General features: G+C 41.0%; 1 protein-coding gene across 2 annotated transcripts in view; it reads right to left on the bottom strand.

The window, feature by feature from the left end:
• The window catches only part of rassf8b (Ras association domain family member 8b), a 59,398-nt gene extending 53,170 nt beyond the window's left edge, over positions 1-6,228 (bottom strand). For both annotated transcript variants that reach the window (XM_034163524.1, XM_034163525.1), the window contains exon 1: positions 5,986-6,228. The gene's annotated coding sequence lies outside the window, so the exon portion shown is untranslated. The remainder of the gene's footprint in view (positions 1-5,985) is intronic.
• Between the last annotated feature and the right edge of the window lie 12,198 nt (positions 6,229-18,426).

Below are 18,426 nucleotides of genomic sequence, written 5' to 3'. Positions count from 1 at the left end.
TGAACAAAATCTTAATTTTCAAAACCAATTAAATTGTTTGAACTTTGAAATAATTTTTAAGCCATAAAGCTCAAAAACATCATCAATAGACAACTTTTTTAGTACAAAAGGCAACATTTAGTGCCTGAAAATGGGTCTGTGTTTGAAGCAGTATTTGGTTTCAGACATGAATACTGTGTGAGTTTGCATCTAGGTTATAGAACGTTGGGCTAAACTTAGTTGTGACTTCATGCTGCCTCCCCTTAAGTTTCATTCTCAGGATGCCACAGGAAGACAGAATTAGGGAGGAGACGCCGTGGAAAATCAGAGTGTCTTATTTGCAGGAGGAATTGAGACAGAAGCTCCAAGATGAGCAACACGAGGGGTAAAAGCAACAATCACATAACACAACTATGCATGCAATTAAATCTGCACATACATGGACTCACAGTAATGCCCTAAATGAGGCGCGCGCAACGCACAAACCTAAAAATGCCTGAGAAAATGTTTTGAAGGAGCAGCAGAACTCTGCAGGGGGAAGCAGCGTCGGCTGAAACAAACGGTGCGCAAACAAAAGGGCCGAGTGCGTGCATGTGCAACGTGTGCATGCGGCATGACTGGATGCAAACAATCTGTCACCATGGCGACGAGGCCCTGGCTTTGTGCAAGCCTCGCACAGATCACTGGAGTGATCGGAGGGTATAGTCCATGAAAAGAAGCCAAACAATCGCTAACAGTTAAAGAAGCAGCGCGTCTGTTCCTGTCACTTTGTTTCCGCCACACAAAACACAGACGGGTCTCCTGCTAACTCAGGACTAACCGACCTGCTGCTGCAACGTCTCAGGGCTAGTTCCCCTCGCACGGGTTATCCATTTAAACTAGACAGTTTAGCTAACATCATGTTAGGCTACATGCAACGCGCAGGCTTCCACATGGGAAAAATCTTTTTTGGGTATCAATGTTCTGACGATCAAACGACAAACATCAATTATTTAATGTTTTATTGACACCGTACATGTTGACAAGCATCATATTTATTCACAGTTGGGTTTTTGCACGTGCGACGTACTGCTATTTAAACCGAACATGGTGCGTTTAACTAATTATCAACTGTATTACGCAAAACGATAACTGTGGCTGGTGTTTGAATACGTGGTGATGTGTTAAGGCTGATTTTCATAACTGCGCTGCTCAACTAACGCAGCGAAAACAGCCGGCGGGTTTCCATTACCATCCAAATTGCACAATTTGATGTAGCGAATGGACACACGTGTATTTAAAAATAAATCCCTCAAATATCATAAAACGTTTTTACGTTTGCATGAGGTGGTTATTCCAAGCAATTAAAAAAAAAAAAAAAAAACAGCAAACATATTTCGCAAAACTGAAATGGAAATTTTTTTCCCACAATTATAGGTCACATGATATAAACGAAGAGTCACATAACATTTCAAAATACAACACAAGGAGAGGGTCATTAAATGTTATAAGAGATGATGATATGGCAATATTGGATTTAACAAAACAAACAACAATAACGAAAGGGTAATATTTAGTGGGACTTACCAATCTGTCGCTGTTAGATTTGGAATTACTGGTTCTTGCAAAGCCTAGCTAGAATGACAGCTACTGCGAAAGGACAAAGCCCACTAGTGGCCTTCTATCACCTCAGTGGAGTCTTGTTTTTTTGGTCAACATTCTGAAAATATTGCTTAACTTTTGTGCAAATCAGTAATGGAAACCTAGCTAGTAATGAAATGGCATAGAAGGCGATGCGCCTCTGACAACTCGTAACTGTTACACTATGAGCTTGACGTGCAACAAAACAATGCAGACCATTAAGGAGCTTAATATTTATGACAAATGCTTGTATTTAAGAACATTTTCAGTACACTGAAGTTCGCTAATATGCATTGCTTCTGGTTTTCTTCTACACTGCACTTTTCAGGTTTGAAAATTTCCCATCCCCCAAGATCCTGCCACATTTCCAATGATTTATAGGGCGGACCAGTGCAGTGCTTTTCTAGTACTGGATAACATGAACAATTTTTTTTTGCCTAGTTATATTTTAGCCATTCGGCATAATTGTAACAATAGCAACTGTGACATCATCTAAGACTGGCCATTTGAGATGATGTCACAGTAGACCAGTGTAACATTTTATTATCAACTGTCATAATTGCAGCGGGAAACCACTCTCAATGTAAATGCCTGCAGGAAATTATCTACAAATATAGGCAACAGATTGGTCATCGTGTTCCTCAGCAACCTGTACTCAAGGATCTTGAAATGGAGCAATATCTCCACCTGATGGACATTTACCATTAATGCAAGCACAACAGAAGTTCAATAAGAGCTCTCTTCATGCATAACTTTTCGGTACTGTATGCAGCACCGCCCCCAGTGGTGAGCTGAAAAGGACAACAGACATGCATTTTAGTCAAGACCACAGTTAATGGTTACCAGCGATGCTGACTGCGTTCAGTGTGCAGTTGCAGTTTCAAGTTGGAGATGAACTCCACATCATCTCTGTCACCTTTAGAGAGCGAAGCTGAACATTTAGCAAAAGCTGTAAAAAGCTGCAGAGAAAGCAGTAAGGGGGAACCCTTAATATGTGGTGTGTGGGTCATTTAATATGTATTTTAATTTTAAATAATTGTGAACACTGAGCCACCAGTTTGACAAAATGAAAATTTAATTGTTGTGACGGGCACAAAACATGTGCACGTTAAGTTAATCACTATTATAGAGGTTGTCGTCCACAGAGCGACACTTTGCTGTCTCCAATGGCGACTTAATCATCTTGGTGCAGATTAGCCTTTAACCCTCCAACAGTTGGAGCTTAACTCACCACAAAAGTAGAGCACCACAGAGGGAGTGCACTCAAAAAATACAGGGTTCACCAAACTGTTTCAAATGTTTCAGCCGACACAATTTGAATCACATTTCTGTGTTCGCTACAGAATGGCAGAACAATGTAATGATTCGCCATCGTAGTGTTTCGGATGTTTTAAAATGTTGAATACCTTTCTGAAGCAACTGTTTCATTTACACCATCAGGTTTTTCTAAGCAAGAATTTTGAGATGCCAATGTTTCACTTTGTGTTTCAAATATTTTAATAGAATCATTTTCCAAAGTGTTTAAAGTTACTATTGTGAGAATTTTGAACACAGTGAATCATTGAATAAAGTAAGCATGTCAAAAACAAGATCTTCGTGAAGCAGCTGTTACATTTAGTGTATCACCATCATTTTCTGAAGCATTTATCTCATTTATTGTTTAAAACACTCCAAAACTGTCATTTTTGAAGCAACTGCTTTAAGTATTTTAAAATGCTGGTTCATTTTGAGAAGCTGTTTTGTTGAAAGGTTCAAATATTATTTTGGAATGGTGATCCGTTTGCTGAAGCCATGGATTCCTTTAGAAGCCATTATTTAATTAAAAGTTTCAAACACTTCAAAACTGTGTCATTTTCTGAGTGTTTCAACCATTTTGAAGCATTGAACCCTTTTTAGAAAACATTGTTTTGCTTGAAATGTTGTCAATTGCATTAAAACTTTTTATTAAGCTGGGATTTTTACGCATTTTGGATTGTTGACTTATTTTCTGAAATGTGTGATTAATTTAGCTTTTTGCACTTTGGAGCAGTCTCATTCTTTGAAGCAATTGTTTAATTGGCAGTTTTAAACACTTCAAAACAGCGTCCTTTTGTCAAGCAAACATTTCAACTCACTGAAATATTTTTAATAACTTAATATTTCAAATGTTTTAAAACTATTACTTGAAGCAAATTTGATTTTTTTGGGGGGGGGGGCATATATTGGAACAGTGAGTCATTCTCTGAAGCAACTGTTTCATTTAGCGTTTCAAACACTTCAAAACTGACATTTTCTAAAGCGAATGTTTCAAGCTTTTTCAAACACTGAACCCCTTTTAGGAACCATTGTTTTTCTTTAAATGTTTTCAAATGTTTAAAAACGTTTTATCAATATATGTTGTTTTAGCATTTTTGGTTATTGACTCATTCAGTCAAGTATTTGATTAATTTAGCTTATAGCATTTTGGAGCAGTGACTCATTCTTTGAAGCAGTTATTTTATTGGCAGTTTTAAACACTTCAAAATGGTGTCCTTTTTAATGTAAACATTTGAAATCATTGAACTATTTTAAAAGCTTAGTGTTTCAAAGGTTTTAAAACTATTTTCTGAAACAAATACTTCATGTGATATTTTGGTATACTGGAAATATAACAGCAATATATACATAAAATGCCTGAGAAAATATATAAACAGCAATACTGTTTCATTCAATAATTCAAATACTTCAAGACTGACATCTTCTAAAGCAAATCTTTAAAGCATTTTAAACTATTTTCAAAAGCTATTGTTTGCTTTGGTTAGCATTTCAAAAGTTCTTTGAATAAATTCTTTAACTTTTTGTAATGGTGACATTCTCTGAAGCAATTAGTGTTCCATTTAGTGTTTCAAACATTTCAAAGCAACAGTGATGTGTAGTGGAGTTGACTGCTGTGGTTCAGATGTTTAAAAGCATTTTATGTGGCATTGGTGTGTGACGTGAAAACCACCCTCCTAGCTACACGTGCGCAAGAGCGATCTGTAATCAGTATAAATCTAAAATGTCTCAAAATGTCCACGATATTGTGATGTTTTTTGACATCAATCTTGGTTAAAAGTCTCAGTGTAAGTACTTACATGAAAAAGATAAAAAAAAAGTAATTTGTACCTTACGCAAAACACGAATCGCAATTCTATACAGCCACTTCAACAAACTGTTATCGCCCTCTAGCTGTCGGAGGTATGAGCTCTGAGTGCCCATGTAGTTTATTTATCTACTAGAGGTAGGCGGATTGATCCTAATATCGATAATATCGATACCAATGCTGGTATTGATATTGAACGATCCTCGTGTAAAAAGATCAATACTCGAGCTTTTTTCTCTCCCGCACGCACTGACTGCTGCGCACACAGATTCATCAAAGTCTACTCTGTAAGAGTAGCACTCTTTCTTTATTTATTTTTACTTTCTTTATTTCATTTTCACTTAATGTTTTTATTTAGTTTAAAGCCAGAAGTGCACTGAAGGGAGAAAATTCCTTATTCTTTGTATTATTTTCTTGTATTGTTCGACTTAAAAAAAAAGAACAAGTTTTAAACTGTTTACAATATTTGTTGTGGTGTGTTAATTTTCTCTATTGTGGTTTGTCAGCTCTCTAACCTCAGAATATTGTTTTAATTTGCTTTAAGTTCTATTTTTTACACTCTTTATTTAAGAAACAACGTAGAGAAGTGCATTGAATGAAAGAAATTCCTTATTTTTTGTATTATTTTATTGTATTGTTCGACTTGAAAAACAGAATGTTTGAAACTGTTTACAGTATTTGTTGTGGTGTGTTAATTTTGTTGTATTGTGGTTTGTCAGCCCTCTACCTCAGGAGATTTTGTTTTAAGTTGTGTTGAGTGATATGTTTTTAAACAAAAATGTTGATTGTGATAATAAAGTATTTTGTTGTCACGTACAATGTTTGGGAAAATTCTATCCTAGGTCTTTTGGATCCTTTGGATCTATGAAGCTTAAATATGAAAAAAAAAGGTATCAGTATCGGTATCTGTATCGATATCGGCGATACTGGGCCTGTATTTACTTGGTATCGGATCAATACCAAAATTCCCATCGTTCACCTCTATTATCTTCAGCTTGTGGAAATGCAGTTGGTATGTTGATGAGCCTGCTGAAAAAGAAACATTTATACTTTTTCCAAACCTTCAAAGTAAAAGAAAAAAAAAGATTTTTGAAATTGTCCCAGATTGTTTTGTCCTTGTGGCTGATTGAAGTTCTGTGACTGAGAAGGACAAAAAGCCATCACAAACACACACTCATTAAGACGCAATAAAGGGAAACAAGTAAGATCTGACGTAGAATCACACAATTACGCAACTGTGCTTCCAGACACTGACGCAGAGAGACGTCGCTGATTGCGGCTTTTACCTCGTTTCAGCCGCAGATCTGTGCGCGTTCCCCGCATGTCCGAGTCCCTCGTGCTGTGCAGCAGCTTCTGTCCAAAAGGAAAAAAAAAAAAAAAAAAAAACATCCGATGCACGTTTACGCGTGTGATCCTTCTGCGCAGATCCGCGCCTGCGTCATCTTGCAGCGTGCACACATGCACGCCCGTAAATCGTGTGGTGGTGGATGTGGCCGAGCGTACCGTCCCGTTACCGGACAGCCGGTCTGCCGCTGAGCAGCACGACGACACGAGGGCATGACGGAGCTTTAAAAAAACAAAACAAAAAAACGCAAATCACCAACAACGTAAAAAAAAAAAAAAAAAACTACAATGAAGAAAATGTATCATTTGGTTTGTCAAGCATTTCAAATCAGCGACTCACTTTATGAAGCAATTGTTTCATTTGAAGTGAATCACTTTCTCAACCATTTTTGTTTCATTTGCATTTTATAAGTGTATCAAAAAGACAAATATTTTTGTGCAACGAATCTCCACTGTCCAAATGTTGCCATCAGTGTTTTTTAATATACTAACAAAGCAGTAAGCTGTTTTTTTTAAGTGTTTAGAGCAACTTTCTGAAGCAATTAATTCAAAATAGTGAATCCTCTTCCTCTGAAGCATTTCTGTTTCATGCAGGGTTTTTTTGTTTGTTTGTTTTTTAAGTGTTTAAAGACATGAAGTAACTTTCTGAAGCAGTTAATTCAAAATAGTGAATCCTCTTCCTCGAAGCATTTCTGTTTCATGCAGGGGTTTTTTTTTTGTTGTTGTTGTTTGTTTGTTTTTAAGGGTTTAAAGACATGAAGTAACTTTCTGAAGCATCCATCCATCCATTTTCTTCCGCTTTATCCGGAATCGGGTCGCGGGGGCAGCAACTCAAGCAAAGCCGCCCAGACCTCCCGATCCACACACACCTCCCCCAGCTCCTTCGGGGGAACCCCAAGGTGTTCCCAAGCCAGCCGAGAGATGTAATCCTTCCAGCGTGTCCTGGGTCTTCCCCGGGGCCTCCTCCCAATGGGACGTGCCCGGAACACCTCTCCAGCGAGGCGTCCAGGGGGCATCCGGAAAAGATGCCCGAGCCACCTCAACTGACTCCTTTCGACGTGGAGGAGCAGCGGCTCGGCTCCGAGCTCCTCCCGAGTGACCGAGCTCCTCACCCTATCTCTAAGGGAGCGCCCAGCCACCCTGCAGAGGAAACTCATCTCGGCCGCTTGTACTTGCGATCTCGTTCTTTCGGTCATGAGCCAAATCTCATGACCATAGGTGAGGATCGGAATGTAGATTGAACGGTAAATCGAGAGCTTTGCCCCCCTACTCAGCTCTCTCTTTACCACGACGGTCCGATACAGCAACCGTATCACTGCAGATGCTGCACCGATCCGTCTATCGATCTCATGCTCCATCCGTCCCTCACTCGTGAACAAGACCCCGAGATACTTAAACTCCTCCACTTGAGGCAAGGACACTCCACCGATCTGAAGAGGGCAAAGCACCTTTTTCCGGTCGAGAACCATGGCCTCGGATGTGGAGGTGCTGATTTTCATCCCGGACGCTTCACACTCGGCTGCAAACCGCCCCAAAGCACGCTGAAGGTCCTGATTTGACGAAGCCAACAGAACCACATCGTCCGCAAACAGCAGAGACGAGATTCTGTGGTTCCCAAACCAGACCCCCTCTACACCCTGGCTGCACCTAGAAATTCTGTCCATAAAAATAATGAACAGAACCGGTGACAAAGGGCAGCCCTGGCGGAGGCCAACGTGCACAGGAAACAAGTTTGACTTACTACCGGCAATGCAAACCAAGCTCCTGCTGCGGTCGTACAGGGACCGGATAGCCCTTAGCAAAGGACCCCGGACCCCGTACTCCCGGAGCACTCCCCACAGGGTGCCCCGAGGGACACAGTTGAACACCTTCTCCAGATCCACAAAACACATGTGGACTGGTTGGGCGAACTCCCATGAACCCTCGAGCACCCGATGGAGCGTGTCGAGCTGGTCCAGTGTGCCGCGACCACGACAAAAACCACACCGCTCCTCCTGAATCCGAGGTTCGACCATCGGTCAAATACTCCTCTCCAGTACTCTGGAATAGACCTTACCGGGGAGGCTGAGGAGTGTGATCCCCCTATAGTTGGAACACACCCTCCGGTCCCCCTTCATAAACAGAGGGACCACCACCCTGGTCTGCCAATCCAGAGGCACTTTCTGAAGCAGTTAATTCAAAATAGTGAACCCTCTTCCTCGAAGCATTTCTGTTTCATGCAGGTGTTTTTGTTGTGAAGGTGTAGGAACACGGACCCACAACAGGGGGCGTTAAATGAACGGGCAATGGATAAGCCAAACAGTAACAATTTAATGTTGTAGTGCACAACGAAATACAGACAATCACAGTTTAGGTACCACCGAATTAGAGATTTGAGTGACGTGTGGGCAGGCTTGAGGATAGGAGACATCCGTCCTGAGCCGAGCCGGATCCCACATGGCCTTCACCGCCAACGGATCTGAAGAACACCGGAGCCGCCAAGTCCTGGGTCCCCAGGTGGTCACCGTCTCCAGCTGTCAGACCTGGTACTGCTGGAAAAGAACAGAAAAACTATTGATGAGTGTGAGTTCGCACACTCAGTAATCCCACAGTCTGTATTCTTTTGGGAGGGAGCACCTCCACCTCCAATCACACACTCGTGCAGCTCCTGTCTAACCACTTATCTGGATGGAGTGTGGAGCAAAGCCGTCGATGATCACACCTAACGCCAATCCAACGGATAAGGAATACCACAGGAATACGGCTGCAAAAAGAGTCCAGACTATAATGCAGTTTCACGTTCAGCAGAGAAATTAACTCTTCTGATAGCTGATTTCTCAGCGGGGAGGTGGAGTTGCAGTCCGGCCTTTATGGTGGTGGTGATGTGATGTGGATGAGTGACAGCTGGTGCTGATAACGAGTGACAGCTGTCACTCCTGGTTGCTATGACGCCCTCTCATGCTTGAAGCCCGCACTTCAAGCAGGGTGCCATCTGGTGGTGGTGGGCCAGCAGTACCTCCTCTTCAGCGGCCCACACAACAGTTTTTTGTTTGTTTGTTTGTTTTTTAAGTGTTTAAAGACATGAAGCAACTTTTTGAAGCAATTAATTCAAAATAGTGAATCCTCTTCTTTGGAAGCATTTCTGTTTCATGCAGGTTTTTTGTTTGTTTGTTTGTTTGTTTTTTAAGTGTTTAAAGATATGAAGCAACTTTCTGAAGCAATTAATTCAAAATAGTGAATCCTCTTCTTCGGAAGCATTTCTGTTTCATGCAGGTTTTTTGTTTGTTTGTTTTTTAAGTGTTTAAAGATATGAAACAACTTTCTGAAGCAGTTAATTCAAAATAGTGAATCCTCTTCTTCAGAAACATTTCTGTTTCATGCAGGTTTTTGTTTGTTTTTTTAAGTGTTTAAAGATATGAAGCAACTTTCTGAAGCAATTCATTCAAAATAGTGAATCCTCTTCTTCAGAAACATTTCTGTTTCATGCAGGTTTTGTGTTTATTTGTTTTTTTTAAGTGTTTAAAGATATGACTCAACTTTCTGAAGCAATTAATTCAAAATAGTGAATCCTTTTCCTCGAAGCATTTCTGTTTCATGCAGGTTTTTTGTTTGTTTGTTTGTTTTTTAAGTGTTTAAAGGTATGAAGCAACTTTCTGAAGCAATTAATTCAAAATAGTGAATCCTCTTCCTTGAAGCATTTCTGTTTCATGCAGGTTTTTTGTTTGTTTGTTTGTTTTTTAAGTGTTTAAAGACATGAAGTAACTTTCTGAAGCAGTTAATTCAAAATAGTGAATCCTCTTCTTCAGAAACATTTCTGTTTCATGCAGGTTTTTTGTTTGTTTGTTTGTTTGTTTTTTAAGTGTTTAAAGACATGAAGTAACTTTCTGAAGCAGTTAATTCAAAATAGTGAATCCTCTTCTTCAGAAACATTTCTGTTTCATGCAGGTTTTTTGTTTGTTTGTTTTTTGAAGTGTTTAAAGATATGAAGCAACTTTCTGAAGCAATTCATTCAAAATAGTGAATCCTCTTCTTCAGAAACATTTCTGTTTCATGCAGGTTTTGTGTTTATTTGTTTTTTTAAGTGTTTAAAGATATGACTCAACTTTCTGAAGCAATTAATTCAAAATAGTGGATCCTTTTCCTCGAAGCATTTCTGTTTCATGCAGGTTTTTTGTTTGTTTGTTTGTTTGTTTTTTAAGTGTTTAAAGGTATGAAGCAACTTTCTGAAGCAATTAATTCAAAATAGTGAATCCTCTTCCTTGAAGCATTTCTGTTTCATGCAGGTTTTTTGTTTGTTTGTTTTTTAAGTGTTTAAAGACATGAAGTAACTTTCTGAAGCAGTTAATTCAAAATAGTGAATCCTCTTCTTCAGAAACATTTCTGTTTCATGCAGGTTTTTATTTGTTTGTTTTTTTAAGTGTTTAAAGATATGGAGCAACTTTCTGAAGCAATTCATTCAAAATAGTGAATCCTCTTCTTCAGAAACATTTCTGTTTCATGCAGGTTTTTGTTTGTTTTTTTTAAGTGTTTAAAGATATGGAGCAACTTTCTGAAGCAGTTAATTCAAAATAGTGAATCCTCTTCTTCAGAAACATTTCTGTTTCATGCAGGTTTTGTGTTTGTTTTTTTTAAGTGTTTAAAGATATGACTCAACTTTCTGAAGCAATTAATTCAAAATAGTGAAGCCTTTTCCTCGAAGCATTTCTGTTTCATGCAGGTTTTTTGTTTGTTTGTTTTTTAAGTGTTTAAAGACATGAAGTAACTTTCTGAAGCAGTTCATTCAAAATAGTGAATCCTCTTCTTCAGAAGCATTTCTGTTTCATGCAGGTTTTGTTTTGTTTTGTGTATTGTAATGGTGACCTGTTTTGCACAATAAATCCCCACTATTGTATAACAGCGCCTTTTCAATATTTAAACATATTGAGTAACCTCCTGAAGTAGTTGCATCACATAAGTTTCAAAACACTGAATTGCGTCCTGTGTGGGTGAGTGTGAGTGTGTGAGTGTTGTAATGGTGACCCATTTTCAAAACACTGTTTCATACAGGATCTCTGAGCGTATCAAGACTGAATCATTTTGCACAACGAATCCCCATTGTGACTATCCACTAGATGTTTCATAATGGTGACCCATTTTGCACAATGGATCCCCAATACTGACAAAATAGCAAGTCCATATTTTTGCTTTTTGAGTATTTAAACACAGTGAGTAACTTCCTGAAGTACTTGCATCATGTTTAGTTTCAAATCACTGAATTGCTTCATGAAGCATGTTGTTTGATACACCATTTTTGAGCGTATTAAAACTAAATCATATTGTACAACGAATCCCCACTGTGACTGTCCACTAGATGTCACCATTGACTTTTTTGCACACCTTGACAGCACATGCATGCATGCATGCATGAAGTTTTACCCATGCTAATACTCCCCATAATAAGGTGTGAAGGACCTAAATGATGGTGAGGATCCCCCAGAAGCTGAAGGTTTTTAGCCATGCTAATGCTCTCCAGAAGAATTTACTGAAAAAAAGTCTGAAGGACCTAAATGACATGGTGTGATGTTGAAGAGCTTCACTCGTTCATGTCTGCGACATATACGAGGTCTGTCAATAAAGTAACGGTCCTTTTTATTTTTTTCAAAAACTATATGGATTTCATTCATATGTTTTTACGTCAGACATGCTTGAACCCTCGTGCGCATGCGTGAGTTTTTCCACGCCTGTCGGTGACGTCATTCGCCTGTGAGCACTCCTTGTGGGAGGAGTCGTCCAGCCCCTCGTCGGAATTCTTTTGTCTGAGAAGTTGCTGAGAGACTGGCGCTTTGTTTGATCAAAATTTTTTCTAAACCTGTGAGACACATCGAAGTGGACACGGTTCGAAAAATTAAGCTGGTTTTCAGTGAAAATTTTAACGGCTGATGAGAGATTTTGAGGTGATTCTGTCGCTTTAAGGACTTTTCACGGTGCGAGACGTCGCTCAGCGCTCTCAGCCGCCGTCGTCAGCCTGTTCAAGCTGAAAACCTCCACATTTCAGGCTCTATTGATCCAGGACATCGTGAGAGAACAGAGAAGTTTCAGAAGAAGTCGGTTTCAGCATTTTATCCGGATATTCCACTGTTAAAGGAGATTTTTTTTAATGAAAGACGTGCGGACGGGTCCGCGCGTCGGGACGCAGCCGACGCGGTGCGGCGGCACAGGAAAAACACCTCCGTGTTGATAACCATTTGTAAAATCCAGGCGGCTTTTGATGGCTTTCAGTGGAGTGAGTATATGAGAAATTGTTTAACAGCTGGACATGTTCCAACTTGTCCTTAAGGCTTCCAACAGAAGTGTTTTTCCTGTGGCGGAGCGACGCGCGGACCCGTCCGCACGTCTTTCATTAAAAAAATCTCCTTTAACAGTGGAATATCCGGATAAAATGCTGAAACCGACTTCTTCTGAAACTTCTCTGTTCTCTCACAACGTCCTGGATCAATAGAGCCTGAAATGTGGAGGTTTTCAGCTTGAAACAGGCTGACGACGGCGCCTGAGAGCGCTGCGCGACGTCTCGCACCGTGGGAAGTCCTTAAAGCGACAGAATCACCTCAAAATCTCTCATCAGCCATTAAAATTTTCACTGAAAACCAGCTTAATTTTTCGAACCGTGTCCACTTCGATGTGTCTCACAGGTTTAGAAAAAATTTTGATCAAACAAAGCGCCAGTCTCTCAGCAACTTCTCAGACAAAGGAATTCCGACGAGGGGCTGGACGACTCCTCCCACAAGGAGTGCTCACAGGCGAATGACGTCACCGACAGGCGTGGAAAAACTCACGCATGCGCACGAGGGTTCAAGCATGTCTGACGTAAAAACATATGAATGAAATCCATATAGTTTTTGAAAAAAATAAAAAGGACCGTTACTTTATTGACAGCCCTCGTACATATTAACATAAAACCATTAAATGTTCAAAACATGATAATAACTACATTGGCAACTCTTAGAAAGTTGAGCTGATTAAGTCTTTGGAGAGTTTTGTGCATAGATTTGCATACTGATGAGAGGAACATGATATATTACTTTGGGATCATCCACGCTATAACAGTTTGGTTTTACCTTTGACATCTAACATAATTTCAGTGAATGTGCATAAAGAAACAGTTGCATATTCCATTTCAGACCAAGCACCTTTTGTTTAGTTGCCCTATGAGAGACAGAACAGGTGATCTTCAACACAGTGAGTGCAGGGGGAGGAGTTTGGCGTCACATCTCGCAGCAGTAATGGAGACAGCTGCCTGTTGTGCTGATCACGCAAAATCACTAATGACTTTTCTGCGCTCCTGCTCCGTGCAGGCGGGCACACCTCGAGAAGAGCAATTACAGAGCAGATCTGTTGACACACCAAGAAAATGCAGCAGCTGGTTGTTTTTGTCACTGGCGGCTCTAGAAGAGATGTTTAAGGGGTTGCAACCCTCTACCCACCCCAGCCTCTGACCAAAGGTGTGATAAAATATGGGAAAGGTCTTACATAAACTGGCTGATTGATGAATGCTGCTGCATGCAGAATTACATTTCCCTTGTTTAAAATAAAAAGTGTTTTAACCCTCAAGCGACCGAGCTATTTTAGCGACCAGTATGTGCGAGTGGGGTTATTTATGACCCCATTGAAGAATCAATCTCAATGCTTGTGCAGCTGTAAATCTTGCTATTCTAAATGGAATGGTAAATGGACTGCATTTATATAGCGCTTTTCCATCTGCATCAGATGCTCAAAGCGCTTTACAATAATGCCTCACATTCAGCCCGATGTCAGGGTGCTGCCATACAAGGCGTTCACTACACACCGGGAGCAATAGGGGATTAAAGACCTTGCCCAAGGGCCCTTAGTGATTTTCCAGTCAGGTGGGGATTTGAACCCAGGATCTTCTGGTCTCAAGTCCAACACCTTAACCACTAGACCATCACCCCCCCATTCTACATATATTCTACATCTGTAGGCCAATGCTTCCTTGCAAAACAGTAAAATATAATGATTAGAGTTGGCAAATTACAATACCATCTGAAGCTATAATGTTGAACATCTCATAGATCTTCCCAGGATCATAAGTGACCCCACACGTTTGGAGTATAAGTGCCACACAGATGGGCCGATCCTTGCAAAATTCTATGCAGGACAAATACATTGACAAATTAATGGCAGGAAACTTTTTTCTGATTAAAATTAGAAATATAACACAGTGCTAAAGTACCCCCGGCCATATGAACATTGTGTTCTTTATAATTTGCAGTTGTTTAATTAATTATTAACATCCTGTTGTCTTACGTACAAGTTGTACATGTTCAATAAAGCCCCTCAATCAATCAATCAATCAATCAAAAACAATATGTACGTTTTAAGAGTGGAAGTTGTGCAAATCAAGGAATATTTGTAGATCACCCTCTGTGCATTTGCAGCAGAAGGTAGCATGCACGCTAACATCTGCCACATGTTTTGTAAATTACTCTAGAGGTGTTATCAGGTTACAAAAACAGCATTTTAGAAGTGTTTATTTCTCGCTAGCTTTTACATAATATATGACAAAGAGGATCTATTTACACACAAACAAAAACATTTTGCAGCTAGCTACCAGCCTGTGATGTCACCATTCTAACATCTGCGAAATGTCTTGTAAATAAGTTCAGAGGTGTTATTAGGTTCCAAAAACAGCATTTTCAGTTTTGGAAGTGCTTATTTCTTGCTAGCTTTTACATAATACGAGGTCTGTCCATAAAGTAACGGACCTTTCTATTTTTTTCAAAAACTATATGGATTTGAATCACGTGTGATTGCATGAGCCAAGCTTGAACCTTCGTGCGCATGCGTGAGTTTTTCCACGCCTGTCGGTTGTGTCATTCGCCTGTGGGCAGGCTTTGAGTGAGCACTGGTCCACCCCTCCCGTCGGATTTCTTTTGTCTGAGAACTTGCTGAGAGACTGCCGCTTTGCTCCATGAAATTTTTTTCAGAAACTGTTAGAGACAGGCAGTTGGAAACCATTCGATAGATTCATTTGGATATCGGTGAAGATTCTGTCGGCGTCACGCGGATTAAGGACTGTTAAAACCTTTTTAAAGACGTCCCACAGCGGCGGAGGGCGCGTGGCGCGCTGAGCGACCATCGACAGACTGGATCGACCAGATCATTTCTAAACTGAACGCTGTGTTGATCTGGGACATCATGTGACTACCACAGAAATGGCAAGATAGCTGGACATAGCACTTTTGGGGCACATTCCACTGTTACAGGAGATTTTGTAATGAAAGACGTGCGGAGGATTTCGTGCTCAGGACGCGCAGCAAAAAAAAAAAACACCTCCGTGTTGGAAACCATTCAGAAGATTCAGACAGCTTTCGATGGCTTTCAGTCGAGTGAGTATCCGAGAAATTGTGGAACAGGTGGACATGCCCCAACATGTCCTGTGAGACTTCCAACACGGAGGTGTTTTTTGCTGCGCGTCCTGAGCTGCTTCGTGCAGAGGCGCGAAATCCTCCGCACGTCTTTCATTACAAAATCTCCTGTAACAGTGGAATGTGCCGCAAAAGTGCTATGTCCAGCTATCTTGCCATTTCTGTGGTAGTCACATGATGTCCCAGATCAACACAGCGTTCAGTTTAGAAATGATCTGGTCGATCCAGTCTGCCGATGGTCGCTCAGCGCGCCGCGCTCCCTCCGCCGCTGAGGGCCGTCTTTAAAAAGGTTTTAACAGTCCTTAATCCGCGTGACGCCAACAGAATCTTCACCGATATCCAACTGAATCTATTGAATGGTTTCCAACTGCCTGTCTCTAACAGTTTCTGAAAAAATTTCATGGAGCAAAGCGGCAATCTCTCAGCAAGTTCTCAGACAAACGAAATCCGACGGGAGGGGTGGACCAGTGCTCACTCAAAGCCTGCCCACAGGCGAATGACGCAACCGACAGGCGTGGAAAAACTCACGCATGTGCACGAAGGTTCAAGCTTGGCTCATGCAATCACACACGATTCAAATCCATATAGTTTTTGAAAAACATAAAAAGGTCCGTTACTTTATGGACAAACCTCGTATATGACAAAGAGGATATATTTACACAAACAAAACAAAGTTTTGCAGCTGGCTACCAGCCTATGATGTCACCATGCTAACATCCGCGAAATGTCTTGTAAATAAGTCCAGAGGTGTTATTAGGTTCCAAAAACAGCATTTTCAGTTTTAGAAGTGTTTATTTCTCACTAGCTTATGACAAAGAGGATATATTTACACAAACAAAACAAAGTTTTGCAGCTGGCTACCAGCCTGTGATGTCACCATGCTAACATCTGTGAAATGTCTTGCAAATAAGTTCAGAGGTGTTATTAGGTTTCAAAAACAGTGTTTTCAATTTTGAAAGTGTTTATTTCTGGCTCACTTTTCCATTATATATGAGAAAAATGTATATAAACACACAAAACAAAGGAATTCTGGAGACACCAGCTACTGACCTCACGGTGCAGCTCTGCTCTGATTGGCTGTCACACCCTCCATTCCAGAACAAAACAGATTGAAACAGAATGTGGCTTTTTAACCTCTTAAAGTAGGTCAAGGTTAGCCATCTTATAACTTGTCCAAGGTCTGTGTCCCAAGAATGTTCCCTGTGAATTTGAAGACTCTGGCAGTAATAGAACTGGACTTATGCTGAGCACAAACAGACGGACATGAAGCCTTCGCAATACCCGATGGCCATATTTGATGGCCTCGGGTAAAAATGGTGCACAAATACACTCAACAAAAATATAAACGCAACACTTTTGGTTTTGCTCCCATTTAGTATGAGATGAACTCAAAGATCTAAAACTTTTTCCACATACACAATATCACCATTTCCCTCAAATATTGTTCACAAACCAGTCTAAATCTGTGATAGTGAGCACTTCTCCTTTGCTGAGATAATCCATCCCACCTCACAGGTGTGCCATACCAAGATGCTGATTAGACACCATGATTAGTGCACAGGTGTGCCTTAGACTGCCCACAATAAAAGGCCGCTCTGAAAGGTGCAGTTTTATCACACAGCACAATGCCACAGATGTGGCAAGATTTGAGGGAGTGTGCAATTGGCATGCTGACAGCAGGAATGTCAACCAGAGCTGTTGCTTGTGTATTGAATGTTGAATACGGATGAATCCCGGTTCACACTGTTCAGGGCAGATGGCAGACAGCGTGTGTGGCGTCGTGTGGCTGAGCGGTTTTCTGATGTCAATGTTGTGGATCGAGTGGCCCACGGTGGCGGTGGGGTTATGGTATGGGCAGGCGTCTGTTATGGACGAAGAACACAGGTGCATTTTATTGATGGCATTTTGAATGCACAGAGATACTGTGACGAGATCCTGAGGCCCATTGTTGTGCCATACATCCAAGAACATCACCTCATGTTGCAGCAGGATAATGCACGGCCCCATGTTGCAAGGATCTGTACACAATTCTTGGAAGCTGAAAATGTCCCAGTTCTTGCATGGCCGGCATACTCACCGGACATGTCACCCATTGAGCATGTTTGGGATGCTCTGGACCGGCGTATACGACAGCATGTACCAGTTCCTGCCAATATCCAGCAACTTCACACAGCCATTGAAGAGGAGTGGACCAACATTCCACAGGCCACAATTGACAACCTGATCAACTCTATGCGAAGGAGATGTGTTGCACTGCATGAGGCCAATGGTGGTCACACCAGATACTGACTGGTATCCCCCCCCCAATAAAACAAAACTGCACCTTTCAGAGTGGCTTTTTATTGTGGGCAGTCTAAGGCACACCTGTGCACTAATTATGGTGTCTAATCAGCATCTTGATATGGCACACCTGTGAGGTGGGATGGATTATCTCAGCAAAGGAGAAGTGCTCACTATCACAGATTTAGACTGGTTTGTGAACAATATTTGAGGGAAATGGTGATATTGTGTATGTGGAAAAGGTTTTAGATCTTTGAGTTCATCTCATACAAAATGGGAGCAAAACCAAAAGTGTTGCGTTTATATTTTTGTTGAGTGTATATATGCCCAGGGTCATAAATGGCCGTGGATATCCCTAGAAGGGGCTTATCTTCAGCACACAAACCCCCTTCACCTGAAGTTAGACCCACCCCTGTTGGTGCTATACGTTTGACAAGATTGACCGTTTTTAATTAGGTCTTTGTGCAACCATCATTCATAAGTCACCACTGCATCACTTCAGGCCAAAAGCAGTCCCTTACCGGCCGATTAAGAAGACTCCCCTAGGGTACGTGGTTGCCTCAGTTGGACCATCTTGGGGATTTCATCTTTCCCAAAGCAATCAAAACACTAAAAGTTGCTCCTTTAGTCACTAAGACCTGCTCACAGTCGGCCACGTTGGCAGTCAGTCGTCGTAGAAACATAAGCACGTACGTGTGTCAG

Source organism: Thalassophryne amazonica, chromosome 22, assembly GCF_902500255.1.
Source record: "Thalassophryne amazonica chromosome 22, fThaAma1.1, whole genome shotgun sequence".
In the NCBI taxonomy this organism is placed as follows: Eukaryota; Metazoa; Chordata; class Actinopteri; order Batrachoidiformes; family Batrachoididae; genus Thalassophryne; species Thalassophryne amazonica.
The sequence above is the reverse complement of the archived record's forward strand: the minus strand, read 5'-3'. Positions and strand labels throughout refer to the sequence as shown.